Raw genomic sequence first — 27,305 nt, 5'->3', positions numbered from 1 at the left:
AGGTTATAAACACCTTCCCCCTCTATATATTTGACGTGTTACCAAATAACATCATAATTAATGACTACATGGCGTATAAGTGCTTTTTATTTAATTTATACATTCTGTATTACTAATACGTCATGTGGTACTTATAAATAATTCATTATATTGATTACTCTACATCTACATTTTTCTTTTTCTACATATGTTTCTTTCAAAGAGAAACAAAAAAATCATTCATAATGTATGTAATTAATTTGTTTACTTTTGTAATTTTTCTTTCTTTTATTTTCTTTTTATTTTTTTGTTTATAAGGATATGAATAATCTTCACCCTAAAAATTTTATGTAAACCAAGAAGGAGGTAAAGAGAGCTTAATAATTTGTTATATCATTATTACCGTCATTTCTTTTCATTTATAATTCTATTAGTTGTTACATACATATGTACGTTTGTAAGTAGGGTAAATGTACTTAAAGTACATAAGAATGTTGGTTAAATACATGTAAGTAGGTACTTGGAATTTGTAAACAAAATGTCAACACTTCAAGTAGAATGAATAAGGTAGACAATAGAATTTTAAAGTAAATACGCAGTATACTCATTAAACACGTGTATTAATATTAAAAATGAAGCTCATCGATTTTTAAATTCAACCAAAAGCCTCTGCACTTGAACTTGATGTCCACATACTAATCGTTTGGTAAAAATCATGGTTGATTGACCTTATGTTTAAACAATTTAATATCTGCCAGAGAAATAGATTAATGTTTAAATTATATTTACAAAATGTTTGCCTATGGCATAGAAGTATGTGCTGTATTGTTAAATGAGCTCGAAAAGTGCGATGACTTTGGTTGCTAGTTACTAAACGGCATGAACTTAGGTATTTAAGAAATTTTTCAAAATTGCCAAATAAACAGTGAAGAACCTAAGTTGCCGTAAGTAAGTATGTAATTGTGCTTAAAGCAGATGTGTCAAATCCGCACGTGTAAAATTTTCCATGTTAGTTTGTTAGAAATAATAAAGATAAATAATTAGAATTGTGTAAACTAACTAACTAACTAACTAACTAACTAACTAACTAACTAACTAACTAACTAACTAACTACTAACTACTAACTAACTAACTAACTAACTACTAACTAACTAACTAACTAACTAACTAACTACTAACTAACTAACTAACTAACTAACTAACTAACTACTAACTACTAACTAACTAACTAACTAACTAACTAACTACTAACTAACTAACTAACTAACTAACTAACTAACTAACTAACTAACTACTAACTAACTAACTAACTAACTACTAACTAACTAACTAACTACTAACTAACTACTAACTACTACTAACTAACTAACTAACTAAACTAACTAACTACTACTAACTAACTAACTAACTAACTAACTACTAACTAACTAACTAACTAACTAACTAACTAACTAACTAACTAACTAACTAACTAACTAACTAACTAACTAACTAACTAACTAACTAACTACTAACTAACTAACTAACTACTAACTAACTAACTAACTAACTACTAACTAACTACTAACTAACTACTAACTAACTACTAAAACTAACTAACTAACTAACTAACTAACTAACTAACTAACTAACTAACTAACTAACTAACTAACTAACTAACTAACTAACTAACTAACTACCTAACTAACTAACTAACTAACTAACTAACTAACAACTAACTAACTAACTAACTACTAACTAACTAACTACTAACTAACTAACTAACTACTAACTAACTAACTACTAACTAACTAACTAACTAACTAACTAACTAACTAACTACTAACTAACTAACTAACTACTAACTACTACTAACTAACTAACTAACTAACTAACTAACTAACTAACTACTAACTAACTACCTACTAACTACTACTAACTAACTACTACTAACTAACTAACTAACTAACTAACTAACTAACTAACTAACTAACTAACTAACTAACTAACTAACTAACTAACTAACTAACTAACTAACTACTAACTAACTAACTAACTACTACTAACTAACTAACTACTAACTAACTAACTAACTAACTAACTAACACTAACTACTACTAACTAACTAACTAACTAACTACTACTAACTAACTAACTAACTACTACTAACTAACTAACTAACTAACTAACTAACTAACTAACTAACTAACTAACTAACTAACTAACTAACTAACTAACTAACTAACTAACTAACTACTACCTAACTAACTACTACTAACTAACTAACTAACTAACTAACTAACTAACTAACTAACTAACTAACTAACTAACTAACTACTAACTAACTAACTACTAACTAACTAACTAACTAACTAACTAACTAACTAACTACTAACTAACTAACTAACTAACTAACTAACTAACTAACACTAACTAACTAACTAACTAACTAACTAACTAACTAACTAACTAACTAACTAACTAAACTAACTAACTAACTAACTAACTAACTACTAACTAACTAACTAACTAACTAACTAACTAACTAACTACTAACTACTACTAACTAACTAACTACTAACTACTAACTAACTAACTAACTAACTAACTACTAACTAACTAACTAACTACTAACTACTAACTAACTAACTAACTAACTAACTAACTAACTAACTAACTAACTACTAACTAACTAACTAACTAACTACTAACTACTAACTAACTAACTAACTAACTAACTAACTAACTAACTAACTAACTAACTAACTAACTAACTAACTACTAACTAACTAACTAACTAACTAACTAACTAACTAACTAACTAACTAACTAACTAACTAAACTAACTAACTAACTAACTACTACTAACTAACTAACTAACTACTAACTAACTAAACTAACTAACTACTAACTAACTACTACTAACTAACTACCTACTAACTAACTAACTAACTAACTAACTACTAACTAACTAACTAACTACTAACTAACTAACTAACTAACTACTAACTAACTAACTAACTAACTACTAACTAACTAACTAACTACTAACTAACTAACTAACTAACTAACTACTAACTAACTACTAACTAACTAACTAACTAACTAACTAACTAACTAACACTAACTAACACTAACTAACTAACTAACTACTACTAACTAACTAACTAACTAACTAACTAACTAACTAACTAAAACTAACTAACTAACTAACTAATGGTGTTGACCTCAAACAAAGCTCATAATTCTTTTAAATACAATGTATTTTAATGATTTTTACGTCACATCTGCGACTTTAGATATCGTGTCTTGAAATTTGATAAAACGCCATGTTGGGTCCATTCTGTCGTTTTATTCTGTTACCTTTAAAATAGAGGCTTATATGTTATTTAGACCAAATCAAAAACCAGTTGGGTTTTGAAAAACTAAATTTCAAAAACCAATACGTTTATACCAACGGTTTTTGATTTTGTTTACCAATACATACACACCAGAAAATCATCTTTGCCACAAAATCCACTTTTTTATTTTGGAAACCACTCTAATAATAGTTTTTAGTGAAGTTATCATTAAATTATATAAAGCTCATTTCGAGAAACCAGTGCTGGAAATTTATTTTTCACCTATTTTTATTGGGTTTTGATTGAGTTTTTATCAAAAACCAGTTGAAAGTAGTTTTTAATTTGTATGGAAAAACCAAAGAAATTTCAGTAGTTTTTCAAACAAAAACCAAATAAAGCCAAAAACTTCTAGTTTTTGGTTGGTGTAAACGGCATATTAGAATCTTCGTTCTACTTCGAGATGTCTTCATATAAAACTTGAAAACTCATGGTTTTCGGTATATTCATGCTCGGCCAAGTCTGCCTGCACTTCCCTAACGGTGGCTAAGTGATATTTTATATTAACATTTTCTTAGAAGCTTAATTTTCTATAGATTATGATTTTACTCTAATTAGATTTAAAAGTGTGTACTTTTATAATACTTTTTTTAATTTTTAATTTATATTAGACACATACATAGCAGAAGCGCTGGTATCCTTTAGCCTTATAAGACTGAATACTCCTTCTGTAGTAATGTAGAATAATCATGAAAATCAATAGCATTTTTATTAATTTTCCAAGATGTTAAAATGCACAATAAACTCCAATGATTAAATAATAGTGATCTTAAAATCGTAAAGGTTCCTAGAATTTCAGTGGCAAAATTCAAATTTCATGTGTAGGGAAATATAAACAAAGAAATTTAAAAAATATCATATAACAATTAAAATGAATTTTAAATTAACAAAAATGGAAACAGCTTAAATACTCTAGTTTTTAGATTTTATCAGAAGACCGAATATAGTAAAATGTGACATATACACGTGTGTATATTTACTTTCAAATAATTGAAAGTTAAACTTGTTGAACGATTTGGCATTAATTTTTCTATTTTTTTGGGGTTAACAGTACAAGTATTTGAAGAATAAAAGAGCAGAATAATACTGAGAATAAACATGTAAAAATAATATTATTTTTCTGCAAAATTTTTAATTATTAATTATTCATAAGAAAGTTATCAAACTGGGGAAAAGAGGATAAAAATGTTAACATATTATGAAGTACATATCGCTCATTTACTACAACACTGTCATAAAACAAAACGCGAGACTTTTTACTAAATACCAAAAGTAGAACTATTATTATTTCAAAATTTATTTAAAATTTATTTAAGAAACACGCAGTAAAATATCATAAAATATTCAATGCCGTTTTTCTCGATATAATGTTTTTTGACTTACGCCAGACTTTTAGTAAATAGACAATATATTTTGACTTATTTTGAATAATGTTTCAGCTCAATATTTTCATTTCTAAATTTTACAAAAAAAAAAAAAAAAAAACATACTCTGGGGATAACTGAAATACTCTAAGCCAATTTAGTGAAAAGGCTCAACCTATTGAATGACTGGAGCCAACAATTATTTGATCAAGCAGCACACATTTTGAACAAAACTTTACTTGACCAATTATAATACTTATACAAAAAATGTGAAATTTATTTGACATATTTTATTATTGGATCAAAAAGTATGGAACTTGAAGAATCAGAGAACATGGTTTTGACCTTTATAACATCCATCTGCCTAGTTAGTTAGCTAGTTAGTTAGTAAGTTAGTTAGTTAGTTAGTTAGTTAGTTAGTTAGTTAGTTAGTTAGTTAGTTAGTTAGTTAGTTAGTTAGTTAGTTAATTAGTTAGTTAGTTAGTTAGTTAGTTAGTTAGTTAGTTAGTAAGTTAGTTAGTTAGTAGTTAGTTAGTTAGTTAGTTAGTTAGTTAGTTAGTTAGTTAGTTAGTTAGTTAGTTAGTTAGTTAGTTAGTTAGTTAGTTAGTTAGTTAGTTAGTTAGTTAGTTAGTTAGTTAGTTAGTTAGTTAGTTAGTTAGTTAGTTAGTTAGTTAGTTAGTTAGTTAGTTAGTTAGTTAGTTAGTAGTTAGTTAGTTAGTTAGTTAGTTAGTTAGTTAGTTAGTTAGTTAGTTAGTTAGTTAGTTAGTTAGTTAGTTAGTTAGTTAGTTAGTTAGTTAGTTAGTTAGTTAGTTAGTTAGTTAGTTAGTTAGTTAGTTAGTTAGTTAGTTAGTTAGTTAGTTAGTTAGTTAGTTAGTTAGTTAGTTAGTTAGTTAGTTAGTTAGTTAGTTAGTTAGTTAGTAGTAGTTAGTTAGTTAGTTAGTTAGTTAGTTAGTTAGTTAGTTAGTTAGTTAGTTAGTTAGTTAGTTAGTTAGTTAGTTAGTTAGTTAGTTAGTTAGTTAGTTAGTTAGTTAGTTAGTTAGTTAGTTAGTTAGTTAGTTAGTTAGTAGTTAGTTAGTTAGTTAGTTAGTTAGTTAGTTAGTTAGTTAGTTAGTTAGTTAGTTAGTTAGTTAGTTAGTTAGTTAGTTAGTTAGTTAGTTAGTTAGTTAGTTAGTTAGTTAGTTAGTTAGTTAGTAGTTAGTTAGTTAGTTAGTTAGTTAGTTAGTTAGTTAGTTAGTTAGTTAGTTAGTTAGTTAGTTAGTTAGTTAGTTAGTTAGTTAGTTAGTTAGTTAGTTAGTTAGTTAGTTAGTTAGTTAGTTAGTTAGTTAGTTAGTTAGTTAGTTAGTTAGTTAGTTAGTTAGTAGTTAGTTAGTTAGTTAGTTAGTTAGTTAGTTAGTTAGTTAGTTAGTTAGTTAGTTAGTTAGTTAGTTAGTTAGTTAGTTAGTTAGTTAGTTAGTTAGTTAGTTAGTTAGTTAGTTAGTTAGTTAGTTAGTTAGTTAGTTAGTTAGTTAGTTAGTTAGTTAGTTAGTTAGTTAGTTAGTTAGTTAGTTAGTTAGTTAGTTAGTTAGTTAGTTAGTTAGTTAGTTAGTTAGTTAGTTAGTTAGTTAGTTAGTTAGTTAGTAGTTAGTTAGTTAGTTAGTTAGTTAGTTAGTTAGTTAGTTAGTTAGTTAGTTAGTTAGTTAGTTAGTTAGTTAGTTAGTTAGTTAGTTAGTTAGTTAGTTAGTTAGTTAGTTAGTTAGTTAGTTAGTTAGTTAGTTAGTTAGTTAGTTAGTTAGTTAGTTAGTTAGTTAGTTAGTAGTTAGTTAGTTAGTTAGTTAGTTAGTTAGTAGTTAGTTAGTTAGTTAGTTAGTTAGTTAGTTAGTTAGTTAGTTAGTTAGTTAGTTAGTTAGTTAGTTATATCCTCGTTAAGATATCATTAAAAAACTCCTTCAACATTTCATTTCGTCTGTTCATTACAATTTCATTAAGAAATCAATAGAAAATTTAGTCTTGCCCTACCTCTTCAGGCATTATTAAATTAACATTAGAAGTGCTTGTATCAGTTCTACTATATGTTCAATTATGGTAAACAATTTCATGTTCATTGAAGATTTCAATAAACGAATGTCGCAAAAATATCAAAGCTAAACAAAAATAAGCCTTAAGGCTTGCGGTTGTATAGAAAATATCAAAAAGGAAAAAGCACTGTTTGATTTTCAACAATTTGTTAAAGTTAACTTTGAAAAGCTGAAAAATACGTACTTTGTTGTTTACACAATTTTTGGGTTTATTGTGAACAACAACCAAAACTTTGTTTATTGCAGAAAATTAAGGCTATGTTATGTTAATTATATTAAAACTTACTTTTTTCAAAATTGTAGATTAGTTATGGATTTGATATTTAAAATTTTCAATAAAATGTAATAATAAAATTGCAAAATATTATTAAAATGATTCAACTATAAATATTTAACCCAATTAAATATCTTCCTACTTATCTGTTTCCGCTACTGTAGCAAACATGTTTAATAAAAACCAACCCTCCTTTGTAATTTTTTCTCCATGTTGTTGTGGTTACATTCCCATTGATTACCCCACCACTCTTTCCCCTTGTTAAAGCCTTATTAAAATTGCTTAAAACCAGCTGCTGTGTTGTTTTTATGTTTTGTTTTGATTATGAAGAACACGTTGTTAAACAATAGCAACAATAATAATGAGAATATTGCCAAAAATGAAGTGGGAGTAAAAAAGTAAACAAATCCAATGTTCCTATTTACATTTATGAGAAAAATTCATATGATACAGATGGCGTATACGTAATATTGTATGTATGTGTGTACTTCATACAGGAAAATACACTCACTCACTCTCTTATTCAGTCATTCGTATAGAAATAAGAGTGTTTGGAAAATACCCTTGTCAATGAATGTACATACATATGTATGTATGTTGAACTTGTAGTGTATTTGAGTTGGGGGATTTGTATTAAGTGAGTTAGAGAGTTTGGTTACAATGTCAATGTAATAAAGGTTAATAAAAGTAACCATGAGCTTATACATACATATGTATTTTTAAACATACATACATACTATGTACATATGTACCTATACGGTAAATATGTATGTATTGTTTATATTTTGATAGTGTTTATGACTGTATAATTGTGTATTTGCCTGTCTCTTAGCTAATACTCATACTACTTATTATTATCTATGAAATCGTAATATTGTCATTTAGTTAAAAATCATAATCAATGACATCTACATACATATAAACATATTTATATTTGTAATAGAGTTAAATTGAAGTAAATATGTTTGTAATAACCGCAATAGGTATGCGTTTTCATATTTTGGTTACACTTTTTTATACCCTATCCAACTTTATAATAGATCTACAAATATCAGATCATAAGGCAATAGATCATTTATCGAATGCAGAATGACAGATATGCATACCTCGTTAAAAACAATCACCAGTTAAGTGCCTAAGGAAGTGGCGTACTCAACATCAGGTGAATCTATCTTATTGATGCGATGAAAGAATGTATTATTTATAATGCAATTCCCTTCATCTATAGACTCATTTACTGGGCACTCCTTAAACTGTTAATTGGCAGACCGAAATACGGACTCGATATATAATTCGACAAGACTACTTTCCTATGTTAAGTCAAGCTTGAAGAAAAATCGCCGATAAAACCAAGATTAAAGTATTATCTACCCTGCATCCATCAATTTCAACTTCATAGGTTCACAGTTTTCGGGATTATAATGTAAATCCCCAGATGCCTATTTTCTCTCTCTTTATATCCATCCTTGTAGCAAAAGATTCTCTGAGGTTTTTGTCTAACCACGATCTGTTATCTGGGACCAAAGTTACGCAGTTCCCGAGAAATTCTATCTGTAGTATGCGATCGAACATAAATAAAAGACAATATTTAAAATATAAAAAATCTCAACTAGCTCCATGGAACACGTTCTTATATAGACAGATGCGATAAGACCTGAACAAGTATTAAGGTCTTCGAAGCATTTCCTGAGCCAGAGTTTGGTACCATTATCATCAGTTAAAGATACAAATTATCGAATTATAGTACGCGCTGCGAACTAGATCGTGTTTTATCGAATAATGATTTCCGAATATACACCGATAGTTAGGCCGCCCTAAGGGCTATAAGGGCTGAAGTTTATACAATATCGCACTTGTTTCTAGAAGAAGGGACATCCCAAAATGAGATGGTGAAACATTCCAGTGAAGGACTGTACTGTATTATTAACAGATACCTGGCAATACCATTGCAGACTCTCTTGCGAATGACAGCTCATCACTATCAACAGAGCACACCGACTTTCGGTCTACCGCTTTCAACTGCAAACGCGATTTGTGATAAACTTCTCTGAGACTACCTGTACACTGGCGAAGTGTAGCTGTAGTACGTCTCACGTAGATCACAATCCCTACTTCAGTTTCTGAGATCAAATCTACGAAACTTAAATAAAGCTCTGACTGGCCTTTCGGGTTCCATAATAACTTCTGCAAGGATATGGACCCAAGTGTGTCCCCACTGATAACAACACATGGACAACCTGCTGACCTAACCTGTAACTTTCACTCTGATGCAAATTACTACCGCCTAAGCGTCCTTGTTATCAGCTTTACAGAGATTTATGAATGTGAAGACATTGAAGGAATCCGCAGATATGATATACTCGAGCAGGTTAACCAAGACTGGATTTGGTTTAATATTGAATGAAAACCACTAATATCGAAAAACTTGCAGAGTTTGTGCTTAAAATTTACCACATAAAAGGCGTCTAAATATATATTATTTAGCTCAACTCACATGATAATCAGTAATCAGTATTTGCACTAAAAATAACGTGATTTGTATCTTTTATTAGAAGTATTTTCAATAAAACTTCGTCATGTCCATAATTCCATAAAATTGCTGTCTATTTCTATAGTCCAAAACAAATACATACAACTGTAGAGTAGTATTAAGAGTTAATAATGTCAAGTCCATATGAATGCAGTTGTTGTCTGCTGCTCTTGTGAATATGAATGTTAAAAACAGAGAAATCTGTCTAAAGGAAGAAAAAATATATAAAATTTACATACAGTTTTACTTGTACTACACCATTTCCCATAAAAAAAACACAAAATTTTCTTTTAAACCTTTTTTTGTATTATAAGAATTTTTAAATGTAAAACTTCTGAAAAACACATTGCAAACTGCGAAAATTCTTCGGGAAATGGTGTCAATGGGTAACAAGTGATGACTTGTTTATGTTTAGGTTGAGAATGTGTCTAAGAGGACTTTGTATAAAAACTAGTTACACATTCAAATGCAGAAAATATTCAGGCATTTATGCCCCATTGAGTAATACAAAGTAATGCATACATTTGCAAAACAAATTGTTTTGTTAAGAATACATCTTTTTATGCAGTCAACAGTTGAATGGCAAATATCAGTGGGTGTCAGTGGGCTATGTGGAATAAGAGACTAGAAAGTGAAATAAATATTAGAAGGTTGTTAGACGAACAACAGCTGGACATTATTAGAATTAGTCAGAATTGTATTCTCTTTTGCGTTGAATATTTGAAAGTTGTATTTTTAATTGTAAAGTAAGTGGCGGAAAAGATATGGTGATGTACAGAATATGTCTTCTCCTCATTGACCTTTATCATAACGCTCACCACCTTATGAAGTCTTATAATTCCCGCGGACCAAACTTGGCTACGGTTATGTTCTCCTAAAAGAAAAATCGATTTATGAAAAGAACAAATAATAGAAAAGTTATAGAAAAGGTCCTAAATAGCTTAGTTCCAGCGCCATTATTAGGACTCATGTGCTATCAAAGCAAAGCATATTACATAGCTGGGTACTTTAGATTCAGTGGTGGAAAATGCGATAAGTGTACAGAATTGTATTGGAGACAAATTTAGAAGCGAAAAAGAAAAATGTACCCTTCGAGGGTTGAGACTCTGAATACTCAAATAGTAATAACATCACCTTCATACCTATAGTCTGAGGCTGGAGAATTGGTTCTATAGCAGGACATTCCGAAGGATATATCGGTTTCTATCTCAGAGAATCAGAAAAGAGAATCAGATCTATCGAGAAGCTGAAAACTGAGATCAAATACCAGAAGAAAAGAGTTACCCATAGAAGGAAGCTGAATAAAATGCCCCTTCCCAACTCTCTAAATGGAGTCCCCAGTCTGAATCCTCCGAGAAAGGAAAATAAAGCCAAGCTTTTGAGTAAGCGAGCACGTCAGTTAAATAAAGCTCGAAGAAAAGGGTATCTTAAAAGCAGAAAAGTGAAAAAAGAGAAGGATGTTCAAGCAATCTCAGCCTTCAAATACAGGTTAAGGTTTGGACTCTGAAGCCTCCATTAATAATTCGTGTGCCAAGCTAAACAAAAAGCAACGGATCAATCCCAGGACACTCCGATGCTTATATCGAATCCTTCCTTAGCCTCAGAAGCGAAGAGAATCGGATCAATCGAGGGACTATAAACAGAAAAGGGAAACTCAAGAAGAAGTAGATCTTTTTGAAAAGAGTTTCCAGTCGGTATCCTATGAAGAGAAGTAATGAAGATACGATCATATCAGTCAAATAAAGCTCGAAAAAAGCATGTGAAAAGAAGTCCTTTCCAGAAAAAGCTTAACTCTGAAAACTCTAAAAACAAAGGGGTGTTTAAGCAACTTCATCCTCTAAATACAGAAGAGAGATTTTACTCTGAATCCTCTTATGAAAACTTCACAGTCATACATAACTTCTGGGCGACAGTGAAGGAAGTTTAAGAAAATGCAACATTGAACTATGTCCTGCCTGAGGTTCCTTCGGGATCCATGTAGTGGCTGTGGTTTAAACCCAAATTCGTGGGGAGATTAAGTGGCGGTTAAAGGACTGATGTAAGGTAAGTGTAAGTGTAAGTCAATATTTCGGGATAAGTTCGGTGCTGTTGCCGAGACAACAGATACCCAACAGAGGAGTGACTGTGTAACTAAGCGTTATAAGTTAGTTAGTTAGTTAGTTAGTTAGTTAGTTAGTTAGTTAGTTAGTTAGTTAGTTAGTAGTTAGTTAGTTAGTAGTTAGTTAGTTAGTTAGTTAGTTAGTTAGTTAGTTAGTTAGTTAGTTAGTTAGTTAGTTAGTTAGTTAGTAGTTAGTTAGTTAGTTAGTTAGTTAGTTAGTAGTTAGTTAGTTAGTTAGTTAGTTAGTTAGTTAGTTAGTTAGTTAGTAGTTAGTTAGTTAGTTAGTAGTTAGTAGTTAGTTAGTTAGTTAGTTAGTAGTTAGTTTAGTTAGTTAGTTAGTTAGTTAGTTAGTAGTTAGTTAGTTAGTTAGTAGTTAGTTAGTTAGTTAGTTAGTTAGTTAGTTAGTTAGTTAGTTAGTTAGTTAGTTAGTTAGTTAGTAGTTTAGTTAGTTAGTTAGTTAGTTAGTTAGTTAGTTAGTTAGTTAGTTAGTTAGTTAGTTAGTTAGTTAGTTAGTTAGTTAGTTAGTTAGTTAGTTAGTTAGTTAGTTAGTTAGTTAGTTAGTTAGTTAGTAGTTAGTTAGTTAGTTAGTTAGTTAGTTAGTTAGTTAGTTAGTAGTTAGTTAGTTAGTTAGTAGTTAGTTAGTTAGTTAGTTAGTTAGTTAGTTAGTTAGTTAGTTAGTTAGTTAGTTAGTTAGTTAGTTAGTTAGTTAGTTAGTTAGTTAGTTAGTTAGTTAGTTAGTTAGTTAGTTAGTTAGTTAGTTAGTTAGTTAGTTAGTTAGTTAGTTAGTTAGTTAGTTAGTTAGTTAGTTAGTTAGTTAGTTAGTTAGTTAGTTAGTTAGTTAGTTAGTTAGTTAGTTAGTTAGTTAGTTAGTTAGTTAGTTAGTTAGTTAGTTAGTTAGTTAGTTAGTTAGTTAGTTAGTTAGTTAGTTAGTAGTTAGTTAGTTAGTTAGTTAGTTAGTTAGTTAGTTAGTTAGTTAGTTAGTTAGTTAGTTAGTTAGTTAGTTAGTTAGTAGTTAGTTAGTTAGTTAGTTAGTTAGTTAGTTAGTTAGTTAGTTAGTTAGTTAGTTAGTTAGTTAGTTAGTTAGTTAGTTAGTTAGTTAGTTAGTTAGTTAGTTAGTAGTTAGTTAGTTAGTTAGTAGTTAGTTAGTTAGTTAGTTAGTTAGTTAGTTAGTTAGTTAGTTAGTTAGTTAGTTAGTTTGAAAGGAGGATGTATTTACATCAAATCCGAAAAAATACACCTAAGCCTCTATTGGGCCTGTTGTGCGCTCCTTAACCAGTGCCTCAGGTTGGAATCGAACTCATCACCTCCGGTCTACCAGACTAGAACACTAACCACTAACCTACCGGAGGCTACCGGGACTAAGCGTTGGAAATGAGTTGGTGAGATAGGCCAACACGGCAGGTACTCACGCAAAGCACTTCGACATTCGTCCCAAAAATTGATTTTTATAGTACCAGCTTATAATTACGCCCATAAATGTTTTCCACCAGATTTTTCCACGTAAAGGAACTAGCCCATTAATGGTTTAGGCGAATTTGCTTTTAGTATACATTTATGTAATATACGTTCTTCTTTCAAACTAAAATTTAAACAGAGATATGTACATATGTATCCTTGAACGGAAATCCTATCTATCGAACTCGCATATGATAAAAGTTTGTTTTTCGTAATTAAAAGTTAAACTAACATGTAAAATACAAAGAAGTGTTAATCAATATGACCAAGTAATTGGAAGGTCTCATCATTTAATATGATAACAAAACTGTGAATGTAATCAATACAGTTAGTCTTATTTAAAGGTAGTTAATATATATATATATGTGATCAGAAGCAATAACAACCTATGTGTAAAATTAAGACTCATTAATATATGAGTAGCTTAAGATAAAAAAGTTGTTCTCATCATTTTATTGTTAGAGAAGTGGGGATTTCTTGTACTTAAATATGCCTTAAGCCCACTTATTTGTTATTTATGGTTAACAATTTATTCAATAAAGATTTTGAGGAAACTTCCCAATATATGTATCAAATTTATGAAAACTCTAAAGGCATATTCATTGATGTGGAATATTTAATTAGGTTTGTAAAGTTTATTTAAACAAATAATTAAGCTTTGACTTTTCTTTTTCTTCTTCTTTTTTTTGTTCTAGCCACAATTTGTTTCTTTAGAGTTTCTTTCAACTTATTAAAAAGAAAATTTTCCAAATATTTATCTTGGTTTCTTATTTTACTTTAGAATAATGAAGAAAAATCACAAAGAACAATGTACAGAAATCTTAAATTTATAACAATTTACAAGCGTTTTCTTAGTAAAGAATAAATTTATACCCTACAGAACTATAGTGGGGAAGGGTATTATTCTTTTGTACCTTAAAGTATACCAATTGGCATGTCCGTCCATTGCCATAACATAGTTTAAAATTAGCATAAATAATACCACCGATTTTGATAATGATCGCTCCCTATTTGCATCTAGTTCATATAGAGATCGTTTAAGTAATGTTCGAGAGTGGACCTTATATGGTCGGAAAAACTTTGGCAGTCTAATATATATACATAATTTGAAAATTTGAAATATTATTTAGATCTTTCTGGTGTAGAGTATCATAAGGTCTACTTGGGCCAACTATACTTTCTTATTTGTTTTCTATTTTTGTTACTTTTGTTAACATTGTTTATACAAAGAATAGTTACAAACTATTTTGTTTAAACGGAACTATTCTAAGAAATATTTATGTTTATTATTACTTAGCTTTAAGGAAATGAGGGGAATAGGAGAAAGTAAATTACATAGGAAATTATTTTAATAGAAACATTAGACCCGACCTTAAAAAAGGAGATTCATTGCACAATCTATATACTATCACAGTTATTAATAGCAATACCGGTGTCTGAATAATAAGCATAGTTTTGATATTACGTATTACGAAAACCTGTTACCCGCACATCTTGTTTGTTGACGAAGACCTATCAGAGATTAATTAAGGTTAAGCTTGTCTTTCCAAAATCGCGAGAAGAAAATTTTGTTTAAAAATCTGCTAACATGACGTCACCGTATGACTTAGTGTCTGTTCAACTCTAGTGAAGGATGGCATTGAAAATGTTTTTATTGATTGATCAATAGTATTTCTCAGATCGCATATAAAATAATCCACAGTTAAGCAGTGTATATCACACAAATTTATCATATTTTATATCAGATAATACTCCCCCTGCTGGACATGTTAACAGATTTTTGAGTTATCCCGTTCTAAATTAAAAAAAACCCTGTTGTTTCCCATATTTGAGATGTTATCTGCATGTCCAATCTGGTGACTTTAAAATAAAGGTCTAATCTGTGTTATATCCTCTCACTTCTTTGAGATAAACCTAAAGTTTGAGACAACTATAAAACAAAACATTTTTCTTTTACAACAAAAACTTCAACGGTTGATATCTCAGCAATTACAAGAGATTTTTATACCCACCATCAAAAAAGATAACACATCAAAATATAGATCATAGACCCACAAAAGTATATATATTCTGGGTCCTTATTAAATTCTAAGACAATCTAGCCATGTTCGTCTGTCCGTCCGTCCGTCCATCTGTTGAAAACACGATAGAGTCCAAAAACATTCTCTATTGATAAGAGTTCCACAAACATTGTCTATTGATAAGGTTTGTTTGGTATTGAAAATGGACCATATCGGTTCACGTTTTCGGATAGCCCCCATACAAGGGTAGCCCCCCATATGAGGATTGGCCCATAATTGATCCTATCCTACATATAAGGTCCCCTTTAAAAAATGACTTTAACGCTCATTACTGGCGTAAAAATAAATGCATAGCAAAGAAATTTGACATAATCAAGTTTCTTACGAGACAAAACCTATCTAACAAATTTTGTGTAGATCGGTCCATAATTGACCCTACTCCCCATATAAGGTCCTTCAGAAAATGACTATAATGCCCATTAATGGCTTAATAATACGAATAGAGCGCTGAAATTCGACACATACGTTTTTTGCTAACTAAAATCTCTATACCAAATTTTATATGGACCGGTCCATAATTAACCCTACCCCCTATATAAGGTCCCCTTCAGAAAATTACTTTAACGCTTATTACTGACTTAAAAATACGAGTATAGCGATGAAATTTGACCCAAGAAAGGTCCTTGAAAGCAAAAATCTCTTAACTAAATTTCATGTAGATCGGTCCATAATTGACCCTACCCGCATATAGGCCCTCCTTTAGAAAATTACATTAACGATATTTTCTGGCTTACAAATACGTTTACAGTTATGAAATTTGATATAAGAAACTTTTATAGGAACGAAAATATTTTTATAAAAAAGTTTATTACAATATCATTCTGAATTTAATGAGGATTGATTTAAAACTGACTGAATTAAAAATACGAGTAGTGCAATGAAATACGAAACGAATAAGTATTTTATGAACCGAAATCTTTCGAAAAAATCTTACGACAATCGGCCCATAATGGATCCAACTGCCCATATATGCATATACATGTGTTCACAGTTTCAAAATTTAACAAAAATATTTTGTTTTTAAAAATAAATACTTTGTTAATTCAAAAGAGCGCGTTCAATAATTGACTAAGGGTACATATATTCTAAATATCACCCTGATGTTTATAGGGGTTCGACACAACCGAATATAACATTCTCACTTGTTAAGCAATTCGAAAAGTAGGTTAAGTTCAAACCCGAATAAATACATCTAAGTCACTATCGGGCTATCACACCTTCTCTTGACCAAATTTTTAATTTAACCCTCGTAGCGTCAAATGGTTTTACATACTTATGTCAAATACCTTGATCTTTTTTCCCTTTAAAGCAAATATATTCGTTATTTTATTACCGAGTGTTCTAGTACCCATATGAGGCATGAGAGAGTAATCGGTTTAAGGGTTCTTTGTAATCCAATACGGTGTTAGATTTATCCTTATCACCACTGATTGGTCATTTTTATTCTAATCTGAGTTGCGCTTTCTTTTGATAATCGGACTCCTGCCAGGAAGCTAATGCTGTGATTAGGTTGATAGTAGTATATTTCTGTATAGAACTTCAGGCCCGTTTTGTCCCCTTGTTTAAACCAACCGTGTAGCAACGGATTTCATTTTTATTCTAATCCGAGTTGCACATTCTGTTAATAAACGGATTTCTGCCTTGTTAGTAGTTAGTTAGTTAGTTAGTTAGTTAGTTAGTTAGTTAGTAGTTAGTTAGTTAGTTAGTAGTTAGTTAGTTAGTTAGTTAGTTAGTTAGTAGTTAGTAGTTAGTTAGTTAGTTAGTTAGTTAGTTAGTTAGTTAGTTAGTTAGTTAGTAGTTAGTTAGTTAGTTAGTTAGTTAGTTAGTTAGTTAGTTAGTTAGTTAGTTAGTTAGTTAGTTAGTTAGTTAGTTAGTTAGTTAGTTAGTTAGTAGTTAGTTTAGTTAGTTAGTAGTTGTTAGTTAGTTAGGTAGTTAGTTAGTTAGTTAGTTAGTTAGTTAGTTAGTTAGTTAGTAGTTAGTTAGTTAGTAGTTAGTTAGTAGTTAGTTAGTTAGTTAGTTAGTTAGTTAGTTAGTAGTAGTTAGTTAGTTAGTTAGTAGTTAGTTAGTTAGTTAGTTAGTTAGTTAGTTAGTTAGTTAGTAGTTAGTTAGTTAGTTAGTTAGTAGTAGTAGTTAGTTAGTAGTTAGTTAGTTAGTTAGTTAGTTAGTTAGTTAGTTAGTTAGTTAGTTAGTAGTTAGTTAGTTAGTTAGTTAGTTAGTAGTTAGTTAGTTAGTTAGTAGTTAGTAGTTAGTTAGTTAGTTAGTTAGTTAGTAGTTAGTTAGTAGTAGTTAGTTAGTAGTTAGTTAGTTAGTTAGTAGTAGTAGTTAGTTAGTAGTTAGTTAGTTAGTTAGTTAGTTAGTTAGTTAGTTAGTTAGTTAGTTAGTTAGTTAGTTAGTTAGTTAGTAGTTAGTTAGTAGTTTAGTTAGTTAGTTAGTTAGTTAGTAGTTAGTAGTTAGTTAGTTAGTTAGTTAGTTAGTTAGTTAGTTAGTTAGTTAGTTAGTTAGTTAGTTAGTTAGTAGTTAGTTAGTTAGTTAGTTAGTTAGTTAGTTAATAAATTAGTTTGTTTGACAGAATGCCATCATTGTAACTTTAGTAATGTCTTCCAATTTTGTAGCAGTCTAATGGTTATAATGTAAACTAATTGTACTAGACTAAAAGGTCTTAACTGTTAAACCTGTAGAAACATAAAGATCCTGACTAATGAATATGAAATGCTCTTTGAAAAGAAAATAGTCAAATAGTAAAAGTAATAGGATTAAAACAAAAATGATAATATGAAGATTTGTTCTTCAATTATCTCATCAGTTTATAAAAATACGAAAATAATGATTAGATAACAAAATTTTTTCAACGAAAAAACAATAATTTTTCCACTTTAGAAAACCTTTGATATTCAAATTAAATTTTACCAGATCTTGTTACGAGTGAAAATTACTAACAACAAAAGTCCTTGAAAATTTATTTAAATTACAGATCAAAAACAATTCCATGGATTTAAAACCACAACTAGAAGTTCTAAGGAAATTGCAAACAAAATATCATTGTCAAAAGACAATATCAATAAATTTTGGTTTTTTATGAATAAAGTATCAATTTTATGTGCTGTTTTTCCTTTTAACAGAGTTTATAAAAAAAAACAAATAACCACGAAAACATGTTAGAACATGTTGTAAAATATATGTATATTTTGTGGTATTTTATTTCTTTGAATTTTGCTAAAAGTTTTGTAATTTAGTACTTAAGTATTTTATTTGGTTTTTATTTTGTTTTCAGCTTTGTGCTTAGCAACTTACCTGCCCTCATCCTCGGTACTGCTATCACGTGTCTGTGAACTTTGACGACTGCGCCCTAAACGTATTATATTGCGTACAGCTCTCATGGTCATACGTTTTTCTTTCATCGGTTGCTGAACTGGACTTCCGCCAGGTGTGGCAGCATCACTTGAAGCTCCAGCTGATATAGTACCAACACCACCACCACCACCAGCACCTCCGCCTCCAACACCTTGCATTGTGTTGCTACCTTTTCTTGTTGGTGATTTACCATATTTATCAAATTTCAATTCAGCACGTTGACGATTAACAGCTAATGAGTTGGCAGCTGCTGCTGCTGCTGATGATGTTGTGGCATTTGGATTAGCGGCTGCCATCACGCGTCGCAGTAAATGTCGTTTCTTGTTTGATACATACGATTCACTGCCACTTGAAGCTGCACCACTGCCAGAGGCTATATTGCCACTTGATTCTAGAAATGAAGTTTAAATTACAATTAAAAACAAATTGATTAAATGTGTTCATTTGAAGGTTTTTTGTATCATTTAACATTATTTATAGCATACGTTTAGGGGTTTTTGATTTTTTTAGTCTCCTTTATTTATCTGTGTGTTAGTTAAGTTAATTGTTTTATTATTCAGATATTGATAAAAGTCTTGATTCAGAAAGAAATTTTTTCTTAAAGATTTCCCACAGAATTTTCATTTGCATATTAGAATAGTAAGTCATTACATAATTGCTTATTTTATGCATTATACATGATGTCTCTCATATTTATTTCATATTTCTGCTTGTGTGACAAAATTTATTATTTCAGCTAGACTTAATAAAAATATACATACAATAAGTGTGTACATTAGGGTGGCTTCGTTTATATGTAGAACAAAATAAGGTACTAATGTTCCCTAATTTTCGGTGGGAACATTAGTACCTTATTTTGTTCTACTTGCTTGGTTTATTCTTAAATAATGTTTCTCAAAATGTTTGTCCTGGGGATAATATTCGGTGAGCTGGTCCAATAGATAACAAGGTCCTTTTTAAAGGATTCAAGTAATTTTCTTTTTGAAAAATAAAAAATCTAAAAATGACCTCACCAAATAATGATGTAAGGACAAAAAATTTGAGAAATGTTATCTTAGAAAGAAACATCGGCGAAAACATTAGCAACTTTCATTTTAGGGCCACCCTAATGTACATATACAAATTCATAATTTTCCCTTCAAAGTCATATTTTATTAAAATGTCAACTGACCACAAACCATAATAAATTATATATGAATATATATATAAAATTACAGTCGTGCATACTTAATCAATCATATAATGTATTAAAAAAAGGCTTTTAGAAAAAAATTTAGCTGTAACATTGACACCTTTTTATACCCAGTGTGCTTCGCTACAATAAAAAAAATTATGTTAATAATAATCCTCCAATTGGTTGTCCAAATGTTAACATGAATGTCAAAGTTGTTCGTGCAAAATTTGAGGCTTCTAGCTTCAATAATTTCAGAGATATACGAATTTTTGTATTTAATTCATATGGGAGGTGCCACGCCCTATATTGCTAGTCCTGATTTTTTTTCAATTGTTTAGATTGTTTTCAAGGTTATCTTTGTTAAATTTGAGAATTCTAGCTCTAATGGTTTTCCAGATATATGAATTTTTGTATTCAATTCATATGGAAAATGCCACGCCCCCTATTGTTAGTCTGGCAATATTTTAGGACTCTAACTGTCATTATTTGTATATAAAGATGATACATATTCTGGCTCCTTATTAGATTCTGAAACATGGCTAGATTCATATCACTCTGTTGAAAACACTATAGGTCCAAAAAGGGACCGAGCTAGAAGGATGAACACTTCCTATGAGGTCCTCTTTATTATTGTTATTTAATTCCATGTATACGAAACTAAAACTTCTTTAAAGATTTCCCGAGGATTGGTCCATAATGGGCCCTACCTTAATTTTTCTATATACTTTCAATAAATTGTTTAAAAGCAATGATAATCAGCTGAAAGAAGGTCTGTAAAATTGAACTAAAAGCTTCATAAAAGTCTCTCTTACGAAAATCATCTCGTATTCTTATAAATATCGATATATTTAATTAATTTAAACTTTTGATGATCTAGATTTAGATTTATAAGACTATAGTCCAATATATATATATATACTAAAATCCAGACTATTTCAACCATTTTATAGTCTATGGCACAATTTTTATATCCAGACTTCAGTAAAGACTAAAGATCAGAATATAGTAAAGATTATAAATCAGATTACAATTAAGAATATAGACCAGAGTGTAGTCTGGTCCATGATTATAATAAAAACTATAGTTCGGAGTTATAATTAAGACTATAATCTAAAGCCTAGACTGTAGACCAGACTACGGTCCAGACTGTAGATCAGACTGTAGTAAAGATTATAGATCAGATTGAAGTCAAGACTATAAACCAGTTTATAATCAAGATTATAGACCAGACTATAGTCAAACTATGGACTAGAATATGGTCAAAACTATAAACCAGACTGTAGTCATACTTGTAGAGCAAACTATAGATTAGGCTATAGTTAAAACTAGACACCATACTTAAGACTATAGACAAGATTAAAGTAAATACTGTAGAACAGAATGTTATTTAGTCTACAGATCGAATTAAAGACCGACTGCAGTCAATACGACATGCCAGATTTTAGTAACGACTATAGTCAAGACTAAAGAGCAGACTATAGTCAAGATTATATACTAGGCTATGGCCATATGTATAAGTCTGCAAAAGAGATCAAAGCACAGCTATTAACCGTGATATAGTCCAGACCATAGATCATTATAATCCAGATATATGTAGTAAAAACTATAGACAAGATTTTATACACGACTGTGGTCCAAATTTATAGATTGGACTTAGTCTTAGTAGTCTATAGATTGGACTTAAAGCATTACTATAGACTATTGATAATACTATAGAATATAATGGCTAGACTATAGTCTTCATTTTAGATTAGTCTAAAGTACAGATTAGAGACCAATATAAAGTCCAGAATTTAGATCATACTATGGATATGACTCTAGGTTAGACATTATACCACATAATAGATCCAACTTTAAATTTATATATAGACCCGACTATAATCTAGATTCTAGACTGTAGCCCAGACTGTAAATCCGACTATAGTCAATATGAGGCTATAGTGAAGACAAAATACCAGAGTATATTTAACACTTGAGATCACAGTTTAGGGCGGACTATATTCAATACTACCGACTAAACTATATTCCAGTAACTAGACTTAGTTTAAAAGCTTTTAGTTAAGACCTTTATTATTTATTCTAAAATGAGATTGGCCTATTGGATCCTAGTGTTTCTATTGCATAATTCCAATTTAACATATTTGATATTTTGAGAAGCTAAAAAAATACATGGATTACAAAATCCCGATCATATTTCCTTGATAATATGTTATATTTCGTTTAGATTTTGAACCAGTTTCAGTGACATAAATAGGCCAAAAATTCGGCTACATTCTTGTGGATGCTAATGCTATGTTATAATGATATACATGTATGTATATGATTACATGTAAGCCATTATTAGAGTTCTTAAAAATAATGCTAATGGTATGTAGAAGGCTTTTCAGTGTAATTTTTGAATTAAAGTTTCCAAAAATCCAAATTCAAGTTAGCATTAAAGCTGGAAGCTTTTTATTAAAAATACTTTAAAAATAAACTTATTAATTGCATGTGATTTTAACATTTTATTTAAAATTAATTAAAAAATGTTTGCCAAAATTCATGGAAATTAAGACAGCATAATAATGTTCAATGATTTTCTGGTTATCTGTAGAAATAATTCACAAAAAACACCATTATATTTCTTTTTTATTGAAAACTATATCACTTTTCAATTGAAGTCATTTATGAGGCATTTTTACGCAAATTTAAGTTTTGGATTTATTTTCATTTCCCTGTTAAATTTCCTTTCCTTAGAAAGTTTATTTCCTGCGATTGTTATATAAATAGGGGTTAAATGAAATTTAATTTTAATATAAATGTTTAAATTATAACAGTTGCTGTATAAAGAGTTCAAATTATTAGGCTTCTTCTAGCACTTGTTTCATAATTTTTTTCTAATTCATCATAAAATTTGAAAAATTATTTGCCTTTGATGTTTAGAAGGCCTTTGCAGCTTAAGTTTTAAATATAAAATAATTAGGTCACAAAGTAAGTGGGTACTTATATTACTTGGTTGTATACAAATTTGATTCAAACACTCTACAGCTGATATTAGAAGGCTAAACATGGTCAGGCCTGCAACTAGCCAAAATTGCGGGTTAAGTGACAGTTTTACAAGGTTTAATAACCTTTCACTTAACCCTACAACAAAACAAATTTTATTTCATTTTAAAAATTAAACTTTTTTTCAACAATTAACTAATGATTATGACATGAATTTCAAAAAAAGATTTATCTTTTAACTTTTGCTCCTTTTTATTTTAATACAATCCTTTTACAAAATACTACTTAATAAGAGACAAACAAAATTAAAAAGGCAAAAATATTAAAATATAAGAAAACAACATAAATGATAAATCAGCATTTTGTTGCAAATTAAGAAGAGAATGTAATAATTTATGAGACGGAAAAAAAGAAGGGTCCTTGCAGTGACGCGCTGAAAAAAAAGGTTGCTGATGCTGCTGATGACATGCTTAAATGTTTGTTTTCGTTTAAAACAATTTTAATTTGTTATAAATTATATTTTTGAGAAGGAAGTTGGGTAATGTTATAACTTAATTATATGGCTTTTGATGACTGGAAAATGAGATTTGGTGAACCTTTGTGCGGATTTATAAGAGATCAAACGTTATGTTAAAGTTTAATGTTTGCAAAAGCCACTCAAAATTTTGTATATTTGTGTTTTAACTTGTATATCAGTTTTAATCCAGTTCTAGTTTACTCCTAGTTCAGTTCTAGTTCATATCTAGTTCAGTTCTAGTTCAGTTCTAGTCAGTTCTAGTTCAGTTCTAGTTCAGTTGTAGTTCAGTTGTAGTTCAGTTGTAGTTCAGTTCTAGTTCAGTTCTAGTTCAGTTCTAGTTCAGTTCTAGTTCTAGTTCAGTTCTAGTTCAGTTCTAGTTCAGTTCTAGTTCAGTTCTAGTTCAGTTCTAGTTCAGTTCTAGTTCAGTTCTAGTTCAGTTCTAGTTCAGTTCTAGTTCAGTTCTAGTTCAGTTCTAGTTCAGTTCTAGTTCAGTTCTAGTCAGTTCTAGTTCAGTTCTAGTTCAGTTCTAGTTCAGTTCTAGTTCAGTTCTAGTTCAGTTCTAGTTCAGTCTAGTTCAGTTCTAGTTCAGTTCTAGTTCAGTTCTAGTTCAGTTCTAGTTCAGTTCTAGTTCAGTTCTAGTTCAGTTCTAGTTCAGTTCTAGTTCAGTTTCTAGTTCAGTTCTAGTTCAGTTCTAGTTCAGTTAGTTCAGTTCTAGTTCAGTTCTAGTTCAGTTCTAGTTCAGTCTAGTTCAGTTCTAGTTCAGTTCTAGTTCAGTTCTAGTTCAGTTCTAGTTCAGTTCTAGTTCAGTTCTAGTTCAGTTCTAGTTCAGTCTAGTTCAGTTCTAGTTCAGTTCTAGTTCAGTTCTAGTTCAGTTCTAGTTCAGTTCTAGTTCAGTTCTAGTTCAGTTCTAGTTCAGTTCTAGTTCAGTTCTAGTTCAGTTCTAGTTCAGTTCTAGTTCAGTTCTAGTTCAGTTCTAGTTCAGTTCTAGTTCAGTTCTAGTCAGTCTAGTTCAGTTCTAGTTCAGTTCTAGTTCAGTTCTAGTTCAGTTCTAGTTCAGTTCTAGTTCAGTTCTAGTTCAGTTCTAGTTCAGTTCTAGTTCAGTTCTAGTTCAGTTCTAGTTCAGTTCTAGTTCAGTTCTAGTTCAGTTCTAGTTCAGTTCTAGTTCAGTTCTAGTTCAGTTCTAGTTCAGTTCTAGTTCAGTTCTAGTTCAGTTCTAGTTCAGTTCTAGTTCAGTTCTAGTTCAGTTCTAGTTCAGTTCTAGTTCAGTTCTAGTTCAGTTCTAGTTCAGTTCTAGTTCAGTTCTAGTTCAGTTCTAGTTCAGTTCTTTCAGTTCTAGTTCAGTTCTAGTTCAGTTCTAGTTCAGTTCTAGTTCAGTTCTAGTTCAGTTCTAGTTCAGTTCTAGTTCAGTTCTAGTTCAGTTCTAGTTCAGTTCTAGTTCAGTTCTAGTTCAGTTCTAGTTCAGTTCAGTTCTAGTTCAGTTCTAGTTCAGTTCTAGTTCAGTTCTAGTTCAGTTCTAGTTCAGTTCTAGTTCAGTTCTAGTCCAGTTCTAGTTCAGTTCTAGTTCAGTTCTAGTTCAGTTCTAGTTCAGTTCTAGTTCAGTTCTAGTTCAGTTCTAGTTCAGTTCTAGTTCAGTTCTAGTTCAGATCTTACTTGATCCTACTTCTCCCGGAGAAAATTTTTGCAAAAATACACTCATATGAAAAGTAATCCTTCGAGCAAATTGCTGTCTACATTCATGACGAAGGTGCATCCAATAATGTACAAATTGAAACACTTATCTAATCCTTAGTCCAATTCCAGGTTTATCTGGTGTTTCATGACTCGATCAACCGTATGCTAAGCCATAGGTGGATAAGCTGAGAGATGTACTATATAACTATCAGTAAACGTGTATTTCGCTGTAAATCACATCCTTCTGGAAGACTGTTTGGAAAATTCTAGTAAATTATGATCAGAAAAATTGAGTTTCTGAATATTATAGTGTAATTGTGCATAGGTTTTTTTTCGGATCAGATGTCATAAACAATCAGATGTAATAAACAATACATTTTCCTTCTAACCTAAGCGAATTGTACAAGTTTGACAAATTTTTTAATATTGCTGTTGTATGTGTGTTACTTAATACACATGTAAATTCCATATTTTACATTCTAACTTTATATGTCCTTTTCAATACAATTTGTTTTAAACTAATCTTTATCCTATTATTACTTACAAACAAATACATGCATGAAAATTTATTTATCACCTCCGTGGTAAAAGTTTTAATATGTCTTTATGGTATAATAAAAACTTCAAATAAATCTTAATTATTATCTGTGATTCGTATGTGCAAATATAATGGTAGCAAAAAGAAAGGATTTGTATTGATAAAATCAGTTAATAAAAGTTTGTGAATGTTGTCTACGAACTTGTTTAAAGTTATTTTAATTTTTTTTTTAAATGCAGCAATTTGAAAGTTATTCATTTAGATCACAACTAAACAGAAACCTTTAGTTTTTGCCCTTTTGACTCTTAAACAGGTGTGTGCATATGAATAATGTGAGTTGATTAAAGTTTTTCGCATATATTTCTTAGGGCGTTTTTCTTATTAACATACTTACATATGTAAGTAGTCGCAATGAAGTTTGTAGTAAAGCTATGAAGACTGATTTGCATATATATGTAACATATGTATATGTAACATATGTATATGTAACATATTTGATCTCGATAGCGTTTTTAGTTCATCGATTTTGCTGATTATACCCTACACCACTTTAGTGGGGTGGGTATATTGGATTTGTGCTGATGTTTGTAACATACAAAAATATTCGCCCTAGACCCACCTTAAAGTATACCAATCGGCTTAGAATCGTTTTCTGAGTCGATTAAGCTATGTCCGTCCGTCTGGCTGGCTGGCTGTCCATGGAAACCTTGTGCGCAAGGTAATTGGATGAAATTTGGCACGCACGTTTTATTTGGACGAAGCCTGTTGAAAATGGTTAAAATCGGTCCATTATTTCACCTAGCCCCCATAGAACATAACCCCCCGAAAAGGGCTTCTGAGTTCATAATTATGTTAAATATACAGATATATCGATAAAATACGGCACAACAAAGTTTTATAGAAGTCTTGATGACCCTGCCAAATTTCATAAAGATCGGGCCCCATTTGACCCTAGCTCTCATACAAAGTCCCCTTCAGAAAATTACTTGAATGTCCCAAATTAACTTATAAACACAAATATCGCGATGAAATTCAGCACAATAAAATATTATGTAAATATAAATATATTCACAAAATTTTATCGGGCTTGGTCCATATTTACCCCTAGCCCCCATATAAAGCCTCTTTCAGAAAATTAGTTTTTCATCCATAAATTGCATAAATGTATCGGAACAAGAGAATATTGAAGATAAATGCTTTATTATGAAAAATAAATCACATTTAATATTCATAACTGGTGTAGGGTATCATATGGTCGGCCACGCCCGACTATACTTTCTTACTTGTTTTAAATTGAAAACTTTTCGAAAGCATTATTGTAGATTTGTATTCCGAATATATCGAGGATCTTCAGAAAATTCATTTTAAAAAGACATAAACACGGACAGACATATAGACATAAAGACAGACATATAGACAGACGGACATATAGACATAAAGACAGGCATATAGATAGACAGACTGACCGACAGTCAGACGGACATAGAGACAGACAGATATATAGACAGACAGACAGACAGACAGACAGACAGGCAGACAGACGGACATAGAGACAGACATATAGACAGACAGACAGACGGACATAGAGACAGACATATAGACATAAAGACAGGCATATAGACAGATAGACAGACGGACCGACAGTCAGAAGGACATAGAGACAGACAGACATACAGACAGACGGACATAGAGACAGACAGATATATAGACATACAGACTGACAGATATATAGACATACAGACAGACAGACGGACAAAGAGACAGAAAGACACATCAACTCCGATAGAGTGGGACAAACTTAACATTTTCACTTTATGAGCTTAAAACTCCAAACTCTCTATCTCGAATTATAATAT

The 27,305-nt window shown here is 30.3% G+C and overlaps 1 pseudogene; it reads right to left on the bottom strand.

Moving 5' to 3' along the window:
- LOC119612039 overlaps positions 1-27,305 on the bottom strand; it is a 98,373-nt pseudogene that overhangs the window by 27,923 nt on the left and 43,145 nt on the right.

This window comes from Lucilia sericata, unplaced genomic scaffold (genome assembly GCF_015586225.1).
Source record: "Lucilia sericata isolate MDLA Ls3-8-SP2 unplaced genomic scaffold, ASM1558622v1 Contig001586F_arrow, whole genome shotgun sequence".
NCBI lineage: Eukaryota > Metazoa > Arthropoda > Insecta > Diptera > Calliphoridae > Lucilia > Lucilia sericata.
This window is presented reverse-complemented; position numbering and strand designations above follow the sequence as displayed.